Below are 23,078 nucleotides of genomic sequence, written 5' to 3'. Positions count from 1 at the left end.
TTGTTTACCTCTAAGGACAAAGGGGAGGCTGATAATGTGGCAGCAGAGTCATGGCCACTGGTCCTCAATGGTCTGTTTGACTAATTACCCCGGTCTTCAGACCACTTGTTTTTCCCAATGCCATGTTTCTATGTCTCCTCTGTCACTCGGGTTATTTTCCGCCTTGGTTCCTGGTCACACACGCTGAGCCATGACAACTGATGCCGATATTAGCATTTGAATTAGCGCTCTGAATCAGTGCGTATTGATCACCTGCAATTACCTTTCTTTCCTTTTATCATTTGTATTTTTCATTGCTCCCAAGGAGCAATTTGTCAACCTTTCCATATTCTTTATTGCAACCTGCTCCCCGGATTGCACTTTATTCAAATGTAATGCACTTTACCTTTAGAGGTGCAGGGTTTAAGAAATAGTGACACCTAATGGTGAGACAGCAAAATGTTACAAATGGTGGACTCCTCCATTGACCTCAATGACCTTTCGTAACTGCATCACATAACCATGGTGGTCTTCACATGGGAGAAATTATATTTTTGGGTTTTTTTGTGTGTAAGAAGCTTCTGCTTTAAAACAGAAATCCACTCTTTGGTTGGTTTGTCCATTTTGGGCTGGCAGAGATGGCAGCCAAAGCAAAAAAAACAAAAAAACAAAACACAAGTTCATAAAAAAGGCTTATTCTAAAGCTATACAAACTTTTTTAAGGGATTATATAATTATACAAACATACTTATTTCCAATGTTACATACTGATGTATTTCAGAATCCCTAAACTCAAAAAGGTGTCAAATAAATGTGAGTCGTGCAATCACTCTCAGGACATGGTGACTAGGCAAATGTATTCTGACAATTTCAGAGGAAATAGATGACCTGACTTTTCATTATGTTTTATCTATACATACAAAACTTGACCTTTCATTTTTTCCTGACACTTATTCATAAAAAAAAAAAAAATGTTACAATAAAGTTCCATTTAAACCTGACAAAAGCAACCTGTTCAACACTAAAATCACTGGCCACTATATTAGGCACACAGGACATCTGATGTATTGGCAGGAGTGGCACGAGTTAGGGTCTTTTGCTGCTGAAACTCATCTTCAGCTTCAAGGTTCAATATTCAGAGTGTTCTTCATGTGTTGGTTGGAATAAGTGGTTATTCGAAAAAAAAAAAAGGTTTAGACCAGTCTTTGCATTTGTTTACATCAAACAAATGTATAAATGTTTAAGTTTAACATGGTTTTTGCACAGGCTCAGTGTTACATGTGTTTTTTTTTGTTTTTTTTAATCATTTAGAAGACAATGACTGCTTAAAAGTACCTACACTGTGTAATACTGCATTTCACATGCACAACACACCACAACTAGAGCCCTAAAAAGGTCACATTTCACAGCATTCAAGCTCCTCTCCACCACAGACAACACCATTATCATGCCCCAAATTTAAATGACTGCTCTGATTCTTTGGACACACAAACCCATCATGGCTGGGAAAAGGACATTTTCAGGAGTTTTCTTTCCATTTCATCTCTTGATTCATTTTTTATTTGTCTGTTTTTTGTGTTTTGTTTTTTTTCTTCTTTTGAACCACCTGCGCTCAGGGTCTGGACGAGAAAAGCTCTGATTGCAAGGTATATGGAGAGCACATGCCGCCAGGGATGTAGTGGCACTTAACCACATGACACATCCCACAGGTTTGGCTGTCCACCTAGACAGAGAGCATGAAGCATGATACAAGAGAAACAGAAGAAAATAAAGTAGCAGTTGGGGAAGCACAGTGTGCTAAATAAAGGACTGAAAATAAATGTTTCTAATGAACATAAATGAAAATTGTGTGTTCTTTTTCTGTGGAGAAATGAATGTATTAGCTGAAAAAACTGGTGTCTCAACATAATGTTTGCCCACTAAACTGTTATATGTTAATATAATAATAATATAACAATAATATAATTTAAAACAAGTAATTGAGTAAATGCTGCAAAATATTATATGCCAATATCATAGTCAGTATCAGCCCGATACTGGTCAAAATCCCTGGATTACATATGGGCAAAAGAAAGACAGAGGCTTTAATGACTCACGTATGAATGTGAATAAGGAAAGCAGAGATCATGCGAGTGATGTGGACATGAAACTAGAAAAAAGCAAAACAGACTTCAAATCAGTATCAGTAGATACTCAAGGCTGTCTGACAGAAATTAATATAATTTATCCTTTGATTATCTGAACTTTCAACTTTTAATTTTAAAGCATCTGTGTGTAATATTCAGGAGAGGTTATTGGCAAGTTTATTGAGGGTGGCTACACTACAATACAATTTTGTCCATGATAACGATGGTATGACGGTACAGTGTTTCTGAGATACTCTATTCATTGCATTAATGGATTAATGTTTTCTAAATTAACAACTATTTTGATTATCGAATTATCGGTACGAGTGTTTCTTGGCTCCATATAACAAAGAAACCATTAAAAACAAAACAAGACATTCGAGAACATCATTATTTCCAGGTTTGAGAAACACTGATCAATATTTTATGGACCAAACAACCAATCGGTTAATCAAGACAATAATCAACAGGCAACTATGAAAATAACAGTTAGTTACAGCCCTAAAATCATGACATATGTGTAACAGAACAAAAAATGATTTCATGACAGTGTTTGTATTTATTCACTATCAAAACATCTGTTTCAAAAACTGACACGCGAGATCCGAGAACAATACTTTGCAAAGTGCACCATCTTTACTTACTGCATACTAAATAAAGCCGCCTCATATCAAGTACCAAATACCCACTTGAACGTCTATATGCAATATTTCTGCTCTTTCCTGGCAGCATCCTGTCGTTTGTTGCCAAAAAAACAACATAATGGAAGAGGTACTGGTGGTCCGTCTGTTGTTTTTATGTTCATCTGTGGAAACATCGAAGCCTAGTTTACGTTTTTAACCAATGATATTTGATTGACACGCTTTCAGTCAGTGAACTGTTAGACCCTAGATCTCAGGTCATTGGAAAAACCAAAAAAACAAAACAAAAAAGAAGGACAAATGACTCCGGCTCTCCCTAGGTTTATTGAATATACTATGTTAGTAGTATGTAGTGTGTTTGGGAATACAAATAAAAATGTTTTTGGCTTTTATTTTGCATTTTTTTACAGCAGCATAATGGACAAACCAAGCAGAGTCTGCATTTTGAGGTCTACTGTCATCCTTTCTGGAATGTGAAGGCCACCGTATTTTCCTTTTGCGCTTGGTAAAGGGAGGGGTGAGCGGAGGAGTCCTCAATTTGTTGCACACCGCAGTCTAAGAATTACGTACTGAACCTTTAATTTTTACTTAACAGATCTATAATTGACATTTCTTGTGATCACTTTCACTATGACTCTAATGTTTTGGCCATATTTTCCAGCCCTTACTGTAATATCTTTATTTATTTCTGTGTATATATATATTTTTTTTTTTTTTCTTACAGTCCGAGTTCAAAAGACAGCTTCATTTTCACCGCACATACGTAGCTTCTGCTGAAAAGAAAATTGCGACACCTGAAATGCGACATGACTGTCACTCAAAGAGAGATAATTACTGTCACTGACCGCGACTAAGTTGACATGCCTGCTGGCCCCCGCATTTGAGTGTATTCACCATGTTCACAACTGAAGGGAAATGAAGTTGCCCTCGTGCTGTCAAACCACGGCTGATGGCTCCAGGTATACTGTGGAAATGATCTGGTCGGTGAAGGCAATTTGCTCTGGAGTACATGGAGTGGGAGTGAATTAAAGAAACAGCCAACCAATATAACCGATAGCAAAGAGAGAAAGGGACTGAATTGACCTATGCATGAAAACAGATGCCCAAGAAAGGATATGTTTTTCATAACCTGGGTGGAGGGGGAAAAAAAAGAAAAAAGACACAGCAGCGAGGTAGAAGGGGGGCGAAGGGGAGACGAGTGGGAAGATTAAGTAATTATCCTTTCAAGCCTAATTTGAGGTGCTGTTTGAAATTAACCTATGCAAATGAAGTGGCTAAATCACATGGAGGACCACGGTGACTCAGACGCTACAGGAGCAAGATTGTTTCTCCCATCTTATCACAGTACCATCAAATGCAAATGCATGTAATAAAATGCCCGCGCAGTTTATCACCGATGGTACAAATATGACCGACTGACACCATGAACCGTATGAATAAGTCCTTTTTATGACCTAGGTCAAACTGAATACGACCCTTTTTACCACGTGAATAGGTCAAATTGAGAATTATGATTTCCCTCCCGAGACAGTTATTTAGCAGAAGTAGAATTACGCAAACAAAGCCAGGGCTGATTCTGCCTGATAGAAACAAACAAAGGCTCGTTGATGTAATGAAGTAGGAGGGTGAAGTGTCTCGCACTAGATAATATGATGCAAATTGATTCATATGGTAATTGATTTATGAACCAGCACAGGTCAGCATGGGAGACTGACAGCAAATAAATGTACTTGAAAAACATTGTCCTTTATTCACAATGACTGCATATGGAACAGAATGTAAAGATGGTTATTATCAGTTCATTTTTAGGGTCGTAGTCCAGACGCCTGGCATTGTGTACTTGTGAATTTAATATTTTAGATGGCCGACTCGCACATCTGCAGTGGAGGCATAAACTGAAATGCTTATAGTCGTTCAATGTCGTCGAAGTGTTGGTCTACAGAATCACATGACGCCAGTCCTCCAACACAGCAATGACGACCGATGACCGAATATTTGCACATATTTACGGCTGGTCTATTGGCACGAGATATAGTCCGGTAATGATTACTGACATGGCACATTCTGACGGGACTAAAATCACTGAGAAGCTCTGGTAATAATTACTTTCCCCCACCTCCTCATGTAAAACTAATCCTGTCCGAATAGGGCTTTATATGGTAATCATCTGTAAAGCCCTTTCTATTGCACTAACCTGCATGAAAGTGGCTCAAACAAATAAAGTTCGATTGACACCCGCGCAGGCCGTCGCAGATAAACCCCGCAGAACGATCTCCATAAATGTCATTTCGAAGTAAAAGGAACCATCCGCTTCAAGTGTCATCAGGCCCGTTCACCAACAGCCACACACTACTCTATTTTCACACAACACCTCGGCACAATCAGTGTGCTGGCACAGACCCACGACTGCGACCTTCTCCACCGACCTACAACGGCGTGGGATCCCCAGCGTGAGACTGTGCGAGCACCGGGAGGAAGGAGGAAGTGAAGCACACGCGTTTAACTGGCGGAGATGAAATTAAAAGCGGTGATTTCCCAGTTGACTGCCTGCTCTAAGCAGCTGCTTGCTGCTCTTTATGGTGAACGTGTCCTTATTTGTTTTAGTAACACTTTCTTAATGAGCAGACTCTTACCTTTGTTAGTCTTGTTTTTGTGTTTTTAGATCATCGCTGTGAATCTCGCTTTCTTCCTGCCCCCTTCAGGCACGACAGCCATTCTACAGAAGACAAAGCAGGCAATAGTCAGGACAAATCAATTGACACATACTATGCATCCATATAGCATGCCATACCGCATGGCTTCAGCTTTACAAAAAAAAAAAAAAAGGATGAATGGACATTATGAAAGGCTTGCTTGGGATCATCTTGCGATCTAAATGCAAATTTAAGAAGGGTGTGAATGCGCAGCGGAAGTTATTACCTACATGGCTGGCTTTGATGAACAGCTCGTGGTGTTTGAAGCAAAATACCAAAGTGGAGGATTGCATCTGTGTGATTAAGATGATTAATTACTCTTTGAAATAAATTCACTTTTCTCATTTTTTTTTTTTTCTTACACCTCCTTCAACCCCTTCAGCACAGGAGGTGTGTGCAAAAAAGCGTGATGCTACTTGAAAGTGCTGCAAATTCAAGGGTGGCGGTGGGCAAAAGCACAGGGAGCCCACATAATCAAATGTAATAAGCGCTGATGTTAGAACCAGGTTAATTTGAGTGAAAACTTCTAATTCACACCATGTTTTCAAGTCCATTTTAGCCAGCTAGCCAGGGGAGGCTAAAGTGCCATTTTCCTGCACCCAGGACACAGCATTTACATGCATCTGGAGCTTGCAAAACACACCCTAGATAGAGAGAGGGCGGCTAAAATTACAGCAAATAACGAGTGATTTTGTCAGCTCTGAAATTCAAACAGCTCTCTCAGTTGTGTGTGTGTGTGTGTGTGTGTGTTCCCTGGTTACATGTAAACATTGGCACGCAGCTATCGCAAGTTCATGCTGATCTCTTCTCACACCCTTTGCACGAGAGGTTGTGAGCGGTGAACATGAATGCAGCCGTTAGGTACTGTAGAAGATATACGCCTATAAACAGCGGGTAAAAGACACAGTTTTTATGTAGAATTAGAGTATAGGGGCAGAGCAATATGAATATATTGAAGGTTTTCACTTCCTCCTGCTTTTATCTCTTTTTTTGACTTACTTGAATCAACTTGGCATCAATCACGTCACTAAGCACCATGTACAATTTACAACTTTGACTGTTACTGTAAGAAATAATCACTATTATATTTCAATTGGATTGGATTAGGTCGCAACCTCTACTTGCCTCGCCTCGCCACAACATGGCACGGTTTAGGTTGCATCTCCACTACAAAACAAGTACCTACTCAACGTTGGCGACTAGTGACTTGTAAAGCGGTTGTTTTCGGTGTAACTGAATCAAATGACTAGAAACAGTTAATTAAAAATAATTGTTCAGTACTTCCACCATGACCGGAGCACAGACTCCGACTGAAACACAGTGGCAGGGTCTGTAATGCCACTCGCGATCAGCAGTTCTGTCCCAAAATACAACAGACTCCTGGTAGTTGTTGGAGATTAATCCACATTTTTACGATTCTTAAGTAGTTTGAACTGATCTAAAGTTCGGCTTGATTTGTGTGTGGGACGTCTCTTCCTGTGACGGCACTCTGTACCTGGTACCAGAAAATACGCAATTTGTGCACAGGCTCGTTGGTTCTGACACAAAAAGCCTTCGCGTGAGTTTGTCGCAGGTTGCGGGACTGAGACCCACGCACTTTGGGCACCTGGGTGGACGTGCCGGTTCTGGTTGGGGTGCTTGCAGCGAGTAGCCGAAAGATTTGATACCAGTCAAGGTCCGCCTTAAACCACGCCAGCCCGCCTGGTGCTGCTCTCATCCGCCAGTTGCAAGACAACTGCCATTTTAGACCTGAAGGTTCCAAACCCTATTAACCCTAGGACACGCTCAGTTTTGTGGTGCCGACTGCACTTGCCAGTCACAGAGTGAGTAGTGACGGTCACCTGTGCACCTTTTATAGGTTTCAGATTAGCACTGATTAGTTAGTACTATTCACGTACACACATAAACAAAAAATATCAGAATTCCCCTTCAATGTGTTTTGTAGACTCAGAATAGTGGCGTTATAGTGGCAAGAAGATGAGTGATTTTTTTATTTACTTTTAGGTGACCTATCCCTATTCCTATAAAAAAGCAAATTCTGATTAGTATAACAAATGCTGTCAAACAAAGAACACAAACACAAACAACTAGACAAATATGAAAAAGGAAAACGTGTACTCACGCCTGTCCCTGAGCGAAAACAAATCCCAAGGACATTTCCAGATCGGGCCCAAGCGCTGACGTGACATCACTCTATGACAACCCCACTAAAAGATAAACTCTTAAAAACACACTTTCGGATATAAAAGTCACCTTTAAAGGTGCGGGAAATACTGAGTAAGTGAAATGAAAGCAATTTTTCTCCTTTTGAAATGTAAATGTGCAGCGATTTGCCGAGTACTTTTGAAGATATTCGTGTTATTAAGAATCTGGTGTCGCTATGCAGCCACCATTGATACGGAGTTCATAATCTTAAATGAAATATTTTTTCTTCCCCTTGCAATTTTTTTTTCAACCTTTTCACTTCCTCCCTAAGTGGGGAGCAGGGCTTTGTGTGAAAAGGTCGTATGACTTTCACGGTGCGCACACTCACCTGCTGACAGGCGAATGTCATCACTTTCCTTTAAACTTAGTAATGATTCTTTTTACAAGTCTGCACACTCTGAAACATCTCAGTGTGGCACGTCTTCGCTGTATTTACCCTCACACAGTGGGAAAGCTAAGTGCTACATGCACTGTGCAAGAAGAAAGTTGGTGAGCTGGATATCACAAAGTTCCCAAAATATCGTGGTTTTTTTTGTGATCATAGTGAGGCTGTTGATAAGAATTCAAGGAATACAACAGCACGGCTGTTTAGAACCCATTTCTCTGCAGATCTGTGTATGAGATTAAGCTCCACATTAAAAAAATGAGAATATATTAATTACTTTCTCTTATCTTCGTGGTTTTGCTAATTAACAACATCATGAAGGTCAAATGCCAAATTAATACATGAGCATTACAGTAGCAGAACATACTTTTTTTAATGGGAAAATAAAGATTTTTTTTTTTCCCCCATTAAAAGCAAATTCTGGTTCATTTAAAAAGGAAAACAACCATTTCATTTTGGTCGCCTTTTAATGATGTCGTCGATCGCGTGTCGTAATGTTCAGGGCCTGAATCAAGTCCGACTTTTTTTTAAACCCCCCATAACAACATGCAGGCTGTTGATCTTGACGACATTAAAATTGGTTCATTAGGGGGTTTCAGCATGGTATTGGGCTATTTTGTTAAATGGATTAAAGTTAAAAAATATACGACTGATACCTGATGCACAGGTGCAGTTGTTGACCTCTGACCTTATCTGAGCTCTAGTCCATTCAATACTAGGTTTGACCTGCCTATCGCAGGTTGGCTCGTCGTCAAGGGTTGTAATGAGTTTAAACTCAGTCCAGTAAATTGCCTTTCCCCTTGTTTTCAGTTTCCCATCTCTAATCTTTTGTATTTAAGTTGTTTGCGGCGGGACGTGGGAGTGGGATCAGAGTCGGGCCCCTTGAGCAGGGTTCTATTCCTGACATCATGAAAATCCTCTGTTATTGTTTTGATTGAAAGACCCCTAGTGGCAGAACTGATATAATGTCTAATTAAATGCTGTAAAATTATAATTACAAATAATGTTTTTTTTTAATTAACTTGTTTTTTCCGGCCTATTTTAGCAGTAAAACCCATTAGCATATAGTATTGCTATGCTATGGATGCAATAACATCTTTATTGCATCGCGTCCATCACACTGCAAGCGACACATCTTTGCACTGACTTTATATGTGAACAGATTTAAATCACATTTTACTGTGAACACAATGCAATGCCAATAAATCCAACACAATGGTCCTTAAAACACCTTTACAGCTTTTTTTATTGAAAATAATATTTTTTTTCCCTTCATAAAATGCCCTGTAAAAGCTTAAAGTTAGTAAAAACAAAACTGTGGTTTAGTAACTGGTGTGAGAAATGCTTCCTTCCCAGTCCAACTGTGTTAACATTCCCACCTCGGTGTTGCTTTATGATTCTATTGAGATGAAATTGGAGCAGATTGAGTGACTTATTCTGTTTGTTCACAGGAAAAAAAAGAAAAGAAAAAAGGTTTCAGAATTCACTTATCTGTGACTTGGGGTGGTGAAATGTTGCCTCGCCTCTGTTTGATAAATGAGGAAATCACAGGAGTTGTTTGGTCTTGGCATTGTGTCGGGGGGGAAAAAAAAAAGAGCACAGTGAGAGGCAGTTGTGAGGGAGCTTTGTGGTTTATTGGCCTTGGGATTGACATAGCACTGAAACACACTTTTGAGGAGCCCACGTTAAATTCACCTTCTGTGTGAAGTGGATGGGAAATACATCACATATAATTCTTCACGTGCCATTAAAAATAAGCCTTAATAAAGGAGCCGGGAACATTGCGCACATCAATAAAACTGGGCACCAGAAACACATCTTACTTGGCTGTAATTAAAAATGCCAATAAACTCACTGGCAGTGACTTCTACTTGTATTTAAACATGAGAGACTTTCATTTAGTTTAACACATCTAATTGGCGTTTTGTTTTTCCAACACTGTGTAAAAAAAACGAAAACATTAATTATTCACTTTCCTTAATTTAATACCTCACTCTATTCAAAAAATGTTTTTAATGTAAGCTCAACAAAGCCCTACTCCAGTTATGAACAAAATGGTATTCAATTATTTTGATCAATATTGAGATGCATTATAGTGAATAAAATGTGGACGTGGGCAAATTATCTAAGTTGGGGAAGCTCTGCTCTACAACACCAATTAAATCTCTATTTCCAAGGCAAGGACAAAAAAATCTACACAATATACTGTATATATACAAAATTTACTGAAGAAAAATTAAGTAAATAAATAAAACTCACAGAAATGTATATTTTCACTTGTGGAGAAGCCATTAAGGAAAGCCACCGTATTCGTATTTTACTTTAAACAACAATCATTTCTGGATGTTTGTCTACACCCAATTTAGGTCGGGTATTTATGCTCTGCTGCGTGTGCTTCTCACAAGATTTAGTTGTACATCAAAAATATCTTCTTGGTTGATATTTCTTCTCCAGTGTTGATTGTGTTCCTTCCCTTTCTCCTTTTATTCAGTGAAATGACTGAGCACCGGCTCATCACGGCTACAGTAAATGCTAACGCCACCCACTTCTTCCTGTGACGCAATTTTATTTCTTTTTATTCATCCACACAATTGTGCCGTGATTGGCGTGAATAGAGAGCGCGCACTGGAATTCACCTCCGAACCATTTGCAATTCAATACCATTGATTCACGTACCGCTTTAATGTGCAAAGGCCTTTCCGCTTTGTAACTGCTAACACCCACGTGCACATTTGCAAACCTGCCAATCCCAGCAAATCGAGGCTTCCTTAAATCCCGGCTTAACTCCCAGGTCAAAAGTCAGTTGTTGTTCTGTGATTCAACTCTGAAATTGGAGATGTTTAAAACTTGTCTAGACTTCGTGAGCGCCATTCTTTTTCTACGCCGTTCCCGGTTCCCACACGCAATCCATTTTTCATGCTTTCTCTACATTGTTTCATCTCAATTTATTTTGCTCCTCTGTAGAAGAGAGGTGTGCTGTTATTTCAAGGAAAAGCTGTGTGTGTGTTGTAGTGTTCAGAGCCCCGACAGTTGGCCGGGAACACTGTGTGCTTGCCAAGCACTGCTGCTGCGGTCTGACGGGGAGGCTATAGCACTGATCACTAACAATGGACAATTTGCTTCAGTGAGTGTTTTAAACTATTCTTTTTTTTAAAAAAAACTTCCATGCAACTTAAGTTTTTGTGTCACAGGACGATTAGAAAAACACCACAAACTGCAATGGGATCTCAGCCATTTTCACTTGGAGTACAAATCTAACTTTAACTAATTTTAAACACATTTTTAATTCTTAGTCATTATTTTTTAGCAATAATGTTTAAAGTGAAACATTTTCATTCACTGTAGGCTGTGATGCACGATATGAAAAATTTCAACCAATACCGATAACTGATCATTTCCTGCTTCTCATGGCCGATACCGATATTTGTTGTGTTAAAATTTCCATTATCTACATCATTTCAGGGCAAAACGGTGGTGTAGTGGTTAGCACTCTCGCCTTGCAGCGAGAAGACCCGGGTTCGAGCCCCGGTTGGAACAAGGGCCTTTCTGCATGGAGTTTGCATGTTCTCCCCGTGTGTGCGTGGGTTCTCTCCGGGTTCTCCGGCTTCCTCCCACAGTCCAAAAACATGCAATGTGGGGATTAGGTAAATTGGACACTCTAAATTGACCGTAGGAGTGAGTGTGAGAGTGAATGGTTGTTTGTCTCTAGTTGTGTTTGGCCCTGCGATGGACTGGCGAACTGTCCAGGGTGTACCCCGCCTATCGCCCGATGTAGCTGAGATTGGCACAGCACCCCCCGCGACCCTCTGGTGGAGGATAAAGCGGTTAGATGATGACTGACTGACATCATTTCATATCCAATCAAACACTTTTACTTTAAAATTCTGTGAAATACCATCATAAATATCTTTATTTTTTCAAACGAAGGGAAATTATGGGTTGTTTTTTTTCACTTTTTCTCTTGACCAGACTAGATTTTGAATTTGACAGCCCTGGTGTAGATGGTTTGTGTAGGACAGTCTGTAAGTGCTCTAAAGCAAGTCTGGTAACAATGGAACCAGAACTATGGGGGACCGGGTACAGGTTTCGTTTGTCTCATAGTTTTTGAACAAAAACAGTGCGATGGACCACAGTGAAGTGTACAAAAGTTTCTTCAGTATCGAGCCTAAACTTTGGTGCAAGTTGCAAAACTATAGCACGTACTGTATGTGTGAAAGGAATTTTTAAAATTGTAAGCAAGGAAGCTGCATCTTTATGCATGAGAAATTGGTCTTTCCGTGTAATACTAGTACTACCACTGATACTAATATGTCCACTATGACTAATAATGGTAATATCTGGAGAAACAAAAGGTGCTCAGGCCAATTATTGTCAAACTTAAGGTTACCTCAGAGTACCTGACTTTATGAACATTCCCTAAGTTGATTTCCATGGCGCGAGGCAATGGAATAGAAGCTTCGACAAAATCAAACATGTGGGCTTTACACCTGTGACTGAACATCAAACTGAAAGGTATAAGGGAGCAAATTTTTCGCCTTTATCACTAATGGGCCCCAAAACTGCAGCGCTCAGACTGAATATGAATGTACCTGCGGTGAATTATTAATGTTGTGGTGTGCTTCGTATTCTGCCTGGCACTTTCAGAGGTGATCCACCTCCCACGCAGATTGGAAACTGTCACCCGTAATTGGAGAAATCACGACAGCACGGAGTTAAGTGTTCCGCAGTCCCCGGGTGAAGAAACTGACAGTGCATACCGCAGCACCAAGAGGTGGGAACATTTTCATAGGAGATTTTATGATTTTTATTCCCCCCGCCCCCGCCGTGCTGTTTCTTTACCAATATTTTTCTTTTTCTATCCATATCCACCAACTGTATATACTGTAATGGTTAGGGTGTGTGCATCTGTCCCTGACAGGTGAAGATACTTTTCATTATGCGACAAATGGATTTGATCAGATTCAATTCTCTTTCTAAATTAGAGACAAATCTACTCCAGTCACTGACTAGAGAAATTCTCGTGAATCTTTTCAGAAATGCCAACATGTCACTGTGTTTTCACACACACACAAAAGTGAGCAAGCTTTTGAGGTGATATAATATGAAAATGAATACAGTAGAGCTGCAACTAACGATTGCTTTCATAACTGATTAATCTGTCAATTATTTTCTCGAGGAATTGTTTGGTCCATAAAATATCAGAAAACCTTAAAAAATGTTGATCGGTGTTCCAAACCTGGAAATGATGATGTTCTCAAATATCTTGTTTTGTCAACAAACCAAAATGATTAACTTCTAATGATTTCTTTGTTATACAGAGCAAAGAAATGAAGAAAATACACACACTTAAGAAGCTTAAACAATTGGAAATCTTGTTTTAATCATGAAATTAGCTTCAAACTGATTAATCGGTTATCAAAATAGTTAATAATTAATAGTTTTATTAATATAATAGTTAATAGTTGAATAATGAATTGTTTCAGCTCTCAAATACAGTATCTTTGCGTAATGTAAGGTGATGCTTTAAGTGCTTGAGGCAAATAATCTGGATTTAAGAAGTAGGGTAACAAGACACTAATTTAAAGATTATACATTAAGTCTTTTATTGAGTCTTTAGTGAGAGAAAAGACTGGTTTGCGTTTAGACCAATACAGTGATCTGCGTGTGTAGTGCATTGTTTTTCCCAAAAATAAAATTTATTTACCTTTTTTTTTTGAATGAACAGGATATTATGAAAACAAGAGAAACTTCTACTCCTTTCTCGAGAGCTGAGTTTAATGGAAACAACGTAGTCGCATTTGAGGCTTCTCTTTGTTTGTGTTGCGACGACTTTTCATTTGCAAGTTATTGATTGCCGAAAACCAAATGAATCAATTAAGTGTGTAACTCTATCTCAAATCCAAAACAATGTAAAAAGTGAAGAGAAAGTGAATGAAACTAAAAGAATTGGGACATGTTTGCTTCTATAAAACAAAATAAAACGTTAATTAAGACAAACAGCAGATTTCTCATTTCAGGGAACATAATTTAGTTAATTCAGAAAAATAAACATCTCATTAATTCAGAAAAGACAATTCCATAATTATGTTTTCCATGGGGAAAAACACAATAATTGTTATCAGTATTATTATCAGTTGAAATCTTTTCGGTTGCTAAAGTCATCTTGTTAATTCAGAGTGAGAAAGACCAAATTAGTTTTAATCACAAAAACTCCCTTTTAAATTGTATTTTTTCCATAGTACTAGTATCCTTTAAGTCACAACTGATTACAGATTACGATGTTAATCTGTCAGAGAGAGGATTCACTCAGCAGGTTTTCTTTATAGAAACTTTTGACGGCTGTCGCATTCGTTCATATGAAGATGACAATGTTCAGTCAGCGCTCACAGACCCAGGAGCTGCTGCGTTTGCTTTCATCACAATGTCCGACCTTGTCCACCGCCCACGCACTCCACTGAACATATTCCGCAAATCATGGGAGCTGAACCGCATCTGATGAAAAACATGGTAATGTTGCAGCGGCCATCGTTTTCATGAGGACTCGCTGGTGCATCAGAGTGACAACTCTGTGCAGAGCGCGTGGATCCAGGGTCGTGCGGGGCACCCCGAGCGCCGTCAAACAGACAGCTCGCCGCACACATGGACCCCTGTGTCCTACTGATAGAGTCAAAGTTGTTTTGGTTTTTTTTTGGTACTCCTATCGCCCTCGCACAAAAGGGACCTGTCACTTTTTATGACAGGAGCAAGATTTCAGTGTTTCACTCTAGACCAGCCATTGCGTCTATGATCCATGGTCAAATTCTGGCAGCTTGAGCTCAACTGTGGCTCTTGGTGTGTGTCTGTTACAGAAAACATCTGTGGTTGGGAGAGACGAAGCTTATGTTGACAGTAGTTCTGGCCAGTGCAGGTCATGTGTGAACCAAACGGTACGTTTCCATATCTCTGCCGGCAATTTGACCTCGCTCTGGAGACACGTCTGCCAACTTCAGAATCTCCTAAACAGGGAACCAATCACAAACTCCTGGCGTGCTAGAGGTGGGCTTAACGAGATGACGACAGATAAGCCACGTCTAGCAGTCTTTGAGTACGTCCAACATGGCGGCTACTGATGAGCAGCTGTTTTTCAACTTGGCCGTTGCTTGTCTGCTGACTTCCTCCACGAAGCTCCCCACACGAAGTTTTTCGTCGCTCTGCATACGTCATCTGGATAATTAGTCTGATTGGTTGTAGGTCTATCCAATTGTGTAAAGAGGCATTTCGATCTATATCTGTTAATCAGATTGCAAATGCGAGGTGACTACACCCTTTCCAGACTCATACTCAATCTCAAATAAGATTGAGATGCAGTCTGGAATAAGACAGGCTACTGAGCGACAGTCCAATAAATTGGAAGTCGTCACAGACTGTCGCTGTCTGTCTGGAAGAAGAAGTGAGAAAACGCAAAGAAAAAGCGAAGGAGCGCAAAGAACACATGTATTTTCAAACAATAAAATACAATATTTTTCAATGATTAATTTGATAAGGCCATAGCTAATAATCTTTACTGCTTACAGTATTTGTTGTTGTCTTTGTTATTTTACATTGCTGTTTTGTGTTACCATCAACCTCCCAAGGGCACTGAAGATGGAAATTAGCCACTGGCTCTAATCCTGTATATTTTACATGTCTAGTAATATGCCTGTTTCCACAATGTTTCCATGCACATTTAAAACAAGCTACGTCGTATGACCACGGCACTTTACTGGACTACTTTCCAAGTTAAGTAGTGTTTCTGCCTCCAGTTTGCTAGGTCGCGATATGCCAACTTATTAGTAACGTTTACTGGATGAGCTACTCCATCACAGGCCAAAACAACTTTTGTTGGTAGCATTTCAAGTGCCTTTACCATCTAACCTGACCAAGAGATAACCAGTCATAACATCACCCTGAATCTGAATTCCCATTTTGAAGCATCAAGAATTGCGATTTGGCCAGCGCCATGTTGATGTTTTGCAAACAGAAGTTCAGAGGTGTCACCTGCAACCCAGGTGTCCTTTCATATTTGCAATGCTTTAGCATCTAGTTTCCTCCATAATGGAACAAAATTGACATCCTGAAAAGTAACGACTGACACCATGAACTCTGATATTTTAAATCAAGTGAGAGGAGAAACTCATTTTTCCATAAACTTCCATTCAAAGTGAAATCTTTTTACAAACAGTAGAGAAGCCTCCAGTGTCTTTTCAATATATTCTTATTTGCTGGTTGGCTTTAGAGAGGACCCTGAAGACTATGTCTATGAATTTCTCCATGCTTTCCTTTGCTGTTGTCTTCATCTTCTTTTTACCAGCTTCTTCTATTATACTGAGGTCAAAGCCCCGGCTGGAAACTGTGCGCTTTCACACACTTATTTTATTTTCCGTTTTCCATTTATGTGCACATTATATGCACAAATGAAAATAGATTCTTTTACTGTTTTCTGTTTTCAATGGTCAAAACAAAAAATGCTTTTTCATTTTCCGTTTCTAAATAGTAATTGCTAAAAAACTTGTCTCATTCTGTTTTATTTATTATATCAAAACAAAAATCTGTTGAACGCCAAATACACTGACCCCTGAATCCAAGAGAACATATTAATATAAATGCAGTAGTAATTCAACTCCAAACTTTATAAACATTTGATTTAGTACACTTTAAAGTTGGACTAACATGTTCACATGTCTGGTTTTAGTTGGACTAACACAATAAATCAATTGTTTCTAACATCATGTATACACACTTGGAGACAAGGTCGGAAGATTAAATCCATCGGGTCTTATCCGAAAACCGAGGAGAAGTGATAAATAAAGCTTGAATTTTGTTAGCTAGGCTTGTGTAAATTTGATAACAATCCAAAACTGGGGCACGGATTTTCAATCTCCCTCACAGGAGCACACACTTGTCAGGAGGGATGCTGTGCGGTCTGTTTTTAGCTCCACAATTGGAACTTAATCTCTATAATCCATTCGCTGGATTATGATGCAACCGCTTCGATAAAACCATCTGTGCGAGAGGGGGCCTGTGTGGTAAATTTAAAGTTCACCTTCCACTGCTCGTGATTGCATTCCACTTATTTTGCCTGCTCATCCTCCACACGATAACTATCAAGATGTATTCATTTTTTTTTTATCAATTTCCTTTCAACTGTATGTTTTGGCTTCAGCAGTGGTGTCACGATCTCGATTGTAAATCGAGTCTTGATCAAAACGACGTCACAATAACGACCTTCGAAAGCAAAGACGGAATCGAGTATTTAACCACACCCATAGTGTGACGTTGAAACGCCCTTTTTAGACCCACTCGGGGACAAGACCTCATTCCCAGAATGTAAACAGTGTCCGCCATCTTTGCTAATTGTTATGCTAACAGGACCAAGTGTCCCTGCTGGGCCCGTATCAAAGAAAAGAATGAAGATACACTACGCCTATACTAATAATACAAAGCTAAATGCTAAAGTATTCCTTTAACAACAGATTGCTGGACCCTCAGAGCAACACAGAGCTACATGACTCTCTATGACTTCTCTTCTTTCCAATTGACTCGTTATTTTTATATTCATATTGTTAGCAATTTGACAATAAGGCCTTAGTGTAGTACATTGCAAACTGATGAAATGATGGACATTATATCACTCATGACACCTTGGAGACAATCGCAATGGGAATTTAAAAATCATGACATAAAACTAATGATCCTTGATTAAACTAGATAAATCTATAAATGCTAAATGAGAGAAACAAAAAGAGAAAGAAAACCAAATGAAAATCAAATAGAATCGAGGATTTGGAGAATTGTGAGACCCCCACTGTGTGTCTATATAAAACAGTACAGCCATATGTATGGTTTATTCATGTGTAAGTGTGAATACTCAAAAGGCAAATGAAATATTTAATTTCCTCTTTCAAGTGAAAGGGAAAAGGTGACATGTTGGAACAGATCTAGGAGATGAGCTGATGTGTTGTCTCTGAGATGCACATTTAATGGGCATAGAAAGGAAATGAGGAAAAAACAAACAACAAACAAACATAAAACAAAGAGTGCCACTGTTCAGCCAGAAAAAGTATACATACAACCATGAGAACACCTGAATGCTTCACACGCTTGGTCTCTGTGAATAAGGGATAATGTTTCTGCTGGGTTCTCAATCATTTATATCATTTCTCAGAAATGTAACTATGGAGCTGCCCAGCTCCAGTAGAGCTGTGCTATATCATGTTATTCATGATAATATTGATTATTTGATTAATTTTATGTGATAAGAAAAAGCCATATTGCAATAATAAAGTAATGAATATCTGAGTCAAGATATCTGAGTTTTATATAATGTAGATATAATATTTCCACATGCATATTATCAATTTCTCTTTAAATTGAAAGCCTTTTTATTTGGCCAGTGTTTGCTAAATGTGTCACTTTAAATGTAAACAAATGTCAGTTACATTTAAATCTCCACGTGACTCGCTCTGGGTTTTTCAGTATATGCTCACAGGAAGTGATTTGTATTGTGTCGAGACAGAGTCGACAGCACGTGAGTTAAGCCAGATGGCTAGGAACGGAAAGCCCAAAGAAGCACTCGCAAAAAGTTTCAAAAAAACGTTTCAAAAGTCGCTCAGCAGTTTGATGGGACAAATACTTCTCGTCCCCCTGCCCGCCACTGCTCTGCTGCTGTATACAAACGCTCTCTAACATAGCTGTGCTTGACGTTGTCATTTTCATTGAAATAGCAACATGAATAGTTTTGCGATATAATTTTAACCTGAATCATTGCCCGCCCCTAATGTCCGTAAGTACATTTGCATGCCGACACGCAGCCCGTCTGATCCAGACATTGCCCTAACATCGTGCCGACTTTAGTGCAAGTCTGAAAATTAGCTAACGATAACATCAGCATTTTATGTGTAAACATGAGAATGATTGAAAATGCGTGTGTGTGTTTGTGTGTGTGTGGTCCTCCCGCCTCTCTCCTTTCTCCTCCTCGCTCACTCTTAATAGATTCAAATGAATTCAGCCTCACCACAAGCGACTGACAGCGTTAAGTTATTTGTGCTGCGCCGACACCCCTGTTCCACTCATCTCTATACAAATTCAATTTCAATTTTGAAAAAAAGCACACACGCTGTTATTGCACATTTGTCAAAACATCAACATTAGTCTGAATAGTCCAGTGGGGGAGGCATGAAGCTCATGATGGTTGTTTCCCTGCAGAAAATCAGATCAAGCTTTGTTAATGTCTCCCACACGCACCTTGGGTGTTGAGCTGAATACTAACTCTTTCAATCCGCGATGACAATGAAGGCCTAGCAACAGCCCGAGTCTATATTTGTGACATTGTTGTCTGTTCTACAGTAGGCGTGGATCAAAGTGACAATCAGCTTTCCATGACCTTCATTGTTGACATACAGTATGTGAATCATATGAGATCATGCAAAATATCTGTTTGTTTTGCTCAAACTCTTTCCTCTACATATGGTGCATGTAGCCTTCTAAATACAAGAGAGAAACAAACAATCACATCCTTATGCTGACAGTGTAGGAGGCAAAAAGGCGAGAAACATAAAAACACTTCCTTTTTCCCCCCGCTAACTTTATTTTTAAGTTTTTTTGTTTTTTTATATAAACAAGGAACAGGTGAGGGTCAGGGCAGTTACAGTGGGTGCAGTCCACAGTACAACCCAGACATATTCAGATTCATATTATACTAAAGGGTGGGAGGATTTGGCTGAAGCCAGTATTTGGTAATTGCTTTTTTACTCGCAACTAGGGCTGCGTGACTCTGGGAAAAATGTGAATCACGATTTGTTTGCTTAGAATTGAGATCACGATTCTCTGGCACGATTTTTTCACAAATTGAAATGTTTATTGCAAAAAAAAAAGATTAGGCATTTAGGCATTCAAGTAAAGTGCTGTGGTTTCTTTAGGCCCTGCATAATGGGCTTACTGTTGTTGTTATTATTATTATAGTAGTGTATTGTAGTGGCTTAAGTGACATACGGCTAGTTTCCACTAGCTCGAAGAAGAGGCACAAGAATCAAAACCGAACGCTGCCGAACTGTAGATCAGTTAAAAAGACTTAACAATCATGAAAACGTGCGTTATTCTCCAACATTTAGCAAAGGAAATATCTAAAATCTCATAATAAAGAGGAGTCTAGTGTATTTAGCGACAGCACTGCTAAGGTCATTGTGTCATGAGTGTGGCAGTCAGTAGGATCGACTGAAATGAATGCGGTCTTTATACAATGCTTTATAATTTTGACATTTTTGCCCTATATGGCCCCCGGGGGCCGTAGTTCGCCCATGTCTGTGCTAGGCCATCCGCTATTGGTCACTACTAAAGTACTGATAAGAGCGTTTCTTCAATTCTATCTTTGCATCAAAACAGTTGGGAATATAGAAAATGGTACTGCGGTCCGTTGGCCTTTGCTATTCTCGTTCTCTATGCAACCTCTCTGCTCTAACACCGACTCCAGATGACTTTGGCATCACTTTTTGAGAATTTAAATATGCATAATAACCCCAATCTAACATTTAACAAAGCACAGCCATAATCCCAGGGTTTCTAAAGAGATTTACATTAATAGACCATACAAGAGCCTGCCCTCTGGTGGTGAGTCAATCTTCCTCACAGCTCTCCACCACACCTCTATGTTTTGGTGTCTTCAACATCAAATTACAGAAAAGTATCAAACGTATTGCCATCGTATGGTGTCGATGACATCCTAACGTTATGCCTCTCCAGTGGTTAGAAGTCTTGACTTTAAATAAAGTGCCAATAAAGATTCCTAAATCACCCAAATAACTGTTAGTCAGCATTTATTTCTGGCGTCCTGACAGCGTCAAATGGAGAAAGACTTGACTGAAGAAGAAGAAGGTGAATACATAAAACGGATATGGGGAAGAATGAAACATCAGCAGTGGATTTGAGTCATCTATTGATCTTGGCAGACTGACACTCCTTCTCATCCTTGACTCTCTCTCTCTCTCCCAAACGAAATCCATTTTTGCCTATGTCAGCAGAAAAGGAAATGAAAACAGCTTCAGACTGATGGTCCTACTCAAGCCTGGGTCACGTGATGTACAGCACATTGTTGGGGTAGAGTTTGTGTAAACCGATTGTTTCTTCAAATCTGACTTAACACCAGAGCTATCAAATATTAATGTGTAAAAGACTGGAAAATGTACCGTGTACTGTGCTCAATGCTCTAAAAGCAGCTAGTCACATGGCAGCGATCGGTGTTTCTAACCCTAACCCAACCTGCTGAAGTGCAAACCAAGCGTCAGAATGAGGAAGAACAGTAATTTAAGTGACTTTGATACATGGTATCAAAGTCCTATTGGTTAATCCCCCCATTGGTTAAAAGCATAATCAGACATAACCATCTCAGGGTTTACTAAGAACGGACAGAAAAGGAGAAAAAACTCAGTGAGCGGCAGTTTCCTTGGAGGTAAATGTTCTCGTTGATGCCAGAGGTCAGAGGAAAATGGTCAGAATGATTTAAAATGATTGAAAAGAAACAGGAAATCAAATAACAATTTGTTACAACCAAGGTATGAAGAAGACTATCTCTGAATGCACGAGTCAAACCACGAAGCAGACGGGCTTCAGCAGGAGGAAGCACTGCTACTTCAGTTAATGTCTTGTGTATGTGATAAATGTTATATATTCATGTTCCTCAGAACGTTTCTGTTTGGAAATGAGGTTGCGTCGAGCACCGCACTGAAGTCAAAATGTCAGGATTTGAATAACGCTGGACATAAACTGTTTTATGTATTTGTTACCAGCAGCTTATTGTATTCATTTGGACTGAGAATAATTATATAAGTATATAAATAATTTGATAAATGTCCAGTGTACAGGAATAAGTGACATCTAATGCCAAAACTGATCCTTTTGCTGTATGGTGTTGCATGGCGACAAGTTTAAATGCGACTCACGTTCATCACTGCAGCCAGCTTGATTCGTTTCATATCATCGACAGGTAGGCTTTGATGCGTTAGTAAACTTGTGCTATTAATATATCTTACTTTAGAACAACAAACTATTTTCCATACTCTTTTCCCTTTTTCCATACTTATCCAAAGCTGGAAATGACTCAAATTAAATTTCACACGTTTTCATACTACGTAGGAACCCTGGCTAGAACTGTAGCATGCAAAAGCGCCATAAATGTACAGAGAAATGAGAAATCTGAGACTGAAAGACTGACAGAAACTGGTTGAGACTATTTAACAGCCAGCCCTGTGTTATAACTTGCACTAGGCATGTATAGTGAGCCATGTTTATGTTCTAAAAATATTAAACGTGTACGTGGTCTGGTGGTTACAAGGACGCGACTGTCTTACACCACCTGCTAAAAGCTTATACTGTCGTGTGAGTCACAACGCTACTGTGTGGTATTACTCAGCCAAAGCTTATGGTTGAATAGTCGTCTTAATGGGGAAAAAAAAGGCCCCTCTGTAACTTCCATTTTCTCTCCACTGTTCCTGCCCATTGGTGGTATCTCTGTCTGACTCATAAATACGGTGCTTTAAGGTACAAGTGTGCAATGCTTTTATCTGATGAGCCGGTCACATGGCAGCAACTCAATGCCTTTTGGTCAGTGAAAGATGATAAAATGAATCTGAAGGTGACTTGCTTTGACACTGAACACCATACTTCTAAACGCACCAACCAAATTACATCAGTGATACCCAATAGGGCTGCAGCGATTAGTGAATGAATGCAATTACTAAATTAATCATCACCACTTTTGATGATTGATTAAGTGGTTTGAGTGTTTTTTTTTTTTAGAGAACTAAAACAAGCTTTGTGATTTTGCAGCATCTTAAATATATTTTCTGGTTTCTTTGCTCCATAAAACGAAGAAATCATTAAAACAAAACGAGACATTTGAGAACATCATCATTTCCAGGTTTGGGAAACACTCATCAACATTTTCTGACATTATAAAAATAAGAGAGAATAATGAGCCCCTGATTTATACTTGCTGGGGCACTTTATTAGATGCATGGCAGCAACTCAGTGCAGTCGG

The 23,078-nt window shown here is 39.3% G+C and overlaps 1 long non-coding RNA gene across 2 annotated transcripts in view; it reads right to left on the bottom strand.

The window, feature by feature from the left end:
* Positions 1-23,078, bottom strand: part of LOC122766151 — a 238,698-nt gene that overhangs the window by 63,010 nt on the left and 152,610 nt on the right. The window contains exons 1-2 of one of the 2 annotated variants that reach the window (XR_006360040.1): positions 5,666-6,183; positions 5,380-5,462 (exon numbers count right to left, since the gene is read on the bottom strand). This is a non-coding gene — a long non-coding RNA (uncharacterized LOC122766151). Of the gene's footprint in view, positions 1-5,379; positions 5,463-5,665; positions 6,184-23,078 lie in introns of those variants that run through there. The other variant, XR_006360039.1, reaches the window with a different exon arrangement.

This window comes from Solea senegalensis, linkage group LG3 (genome assembly GCF_019176455.1).
Source record: "Solea senegalensis isolate Sse05_10M linkage group LG3, IFAPA_SoseM_1, whole genome shotgun sequence".
NCBI classification, from domain to species: Eukaryota; Metazoa; Chordata; class Actinopteri; order Pleuronectiformes; family Soleidae; genus Solea; species Solea senegalensis.
Note: the sequence above shows the minus strand (reverse complement) of the source record. Positions and strands in the feature narration are given on the sequence as shown.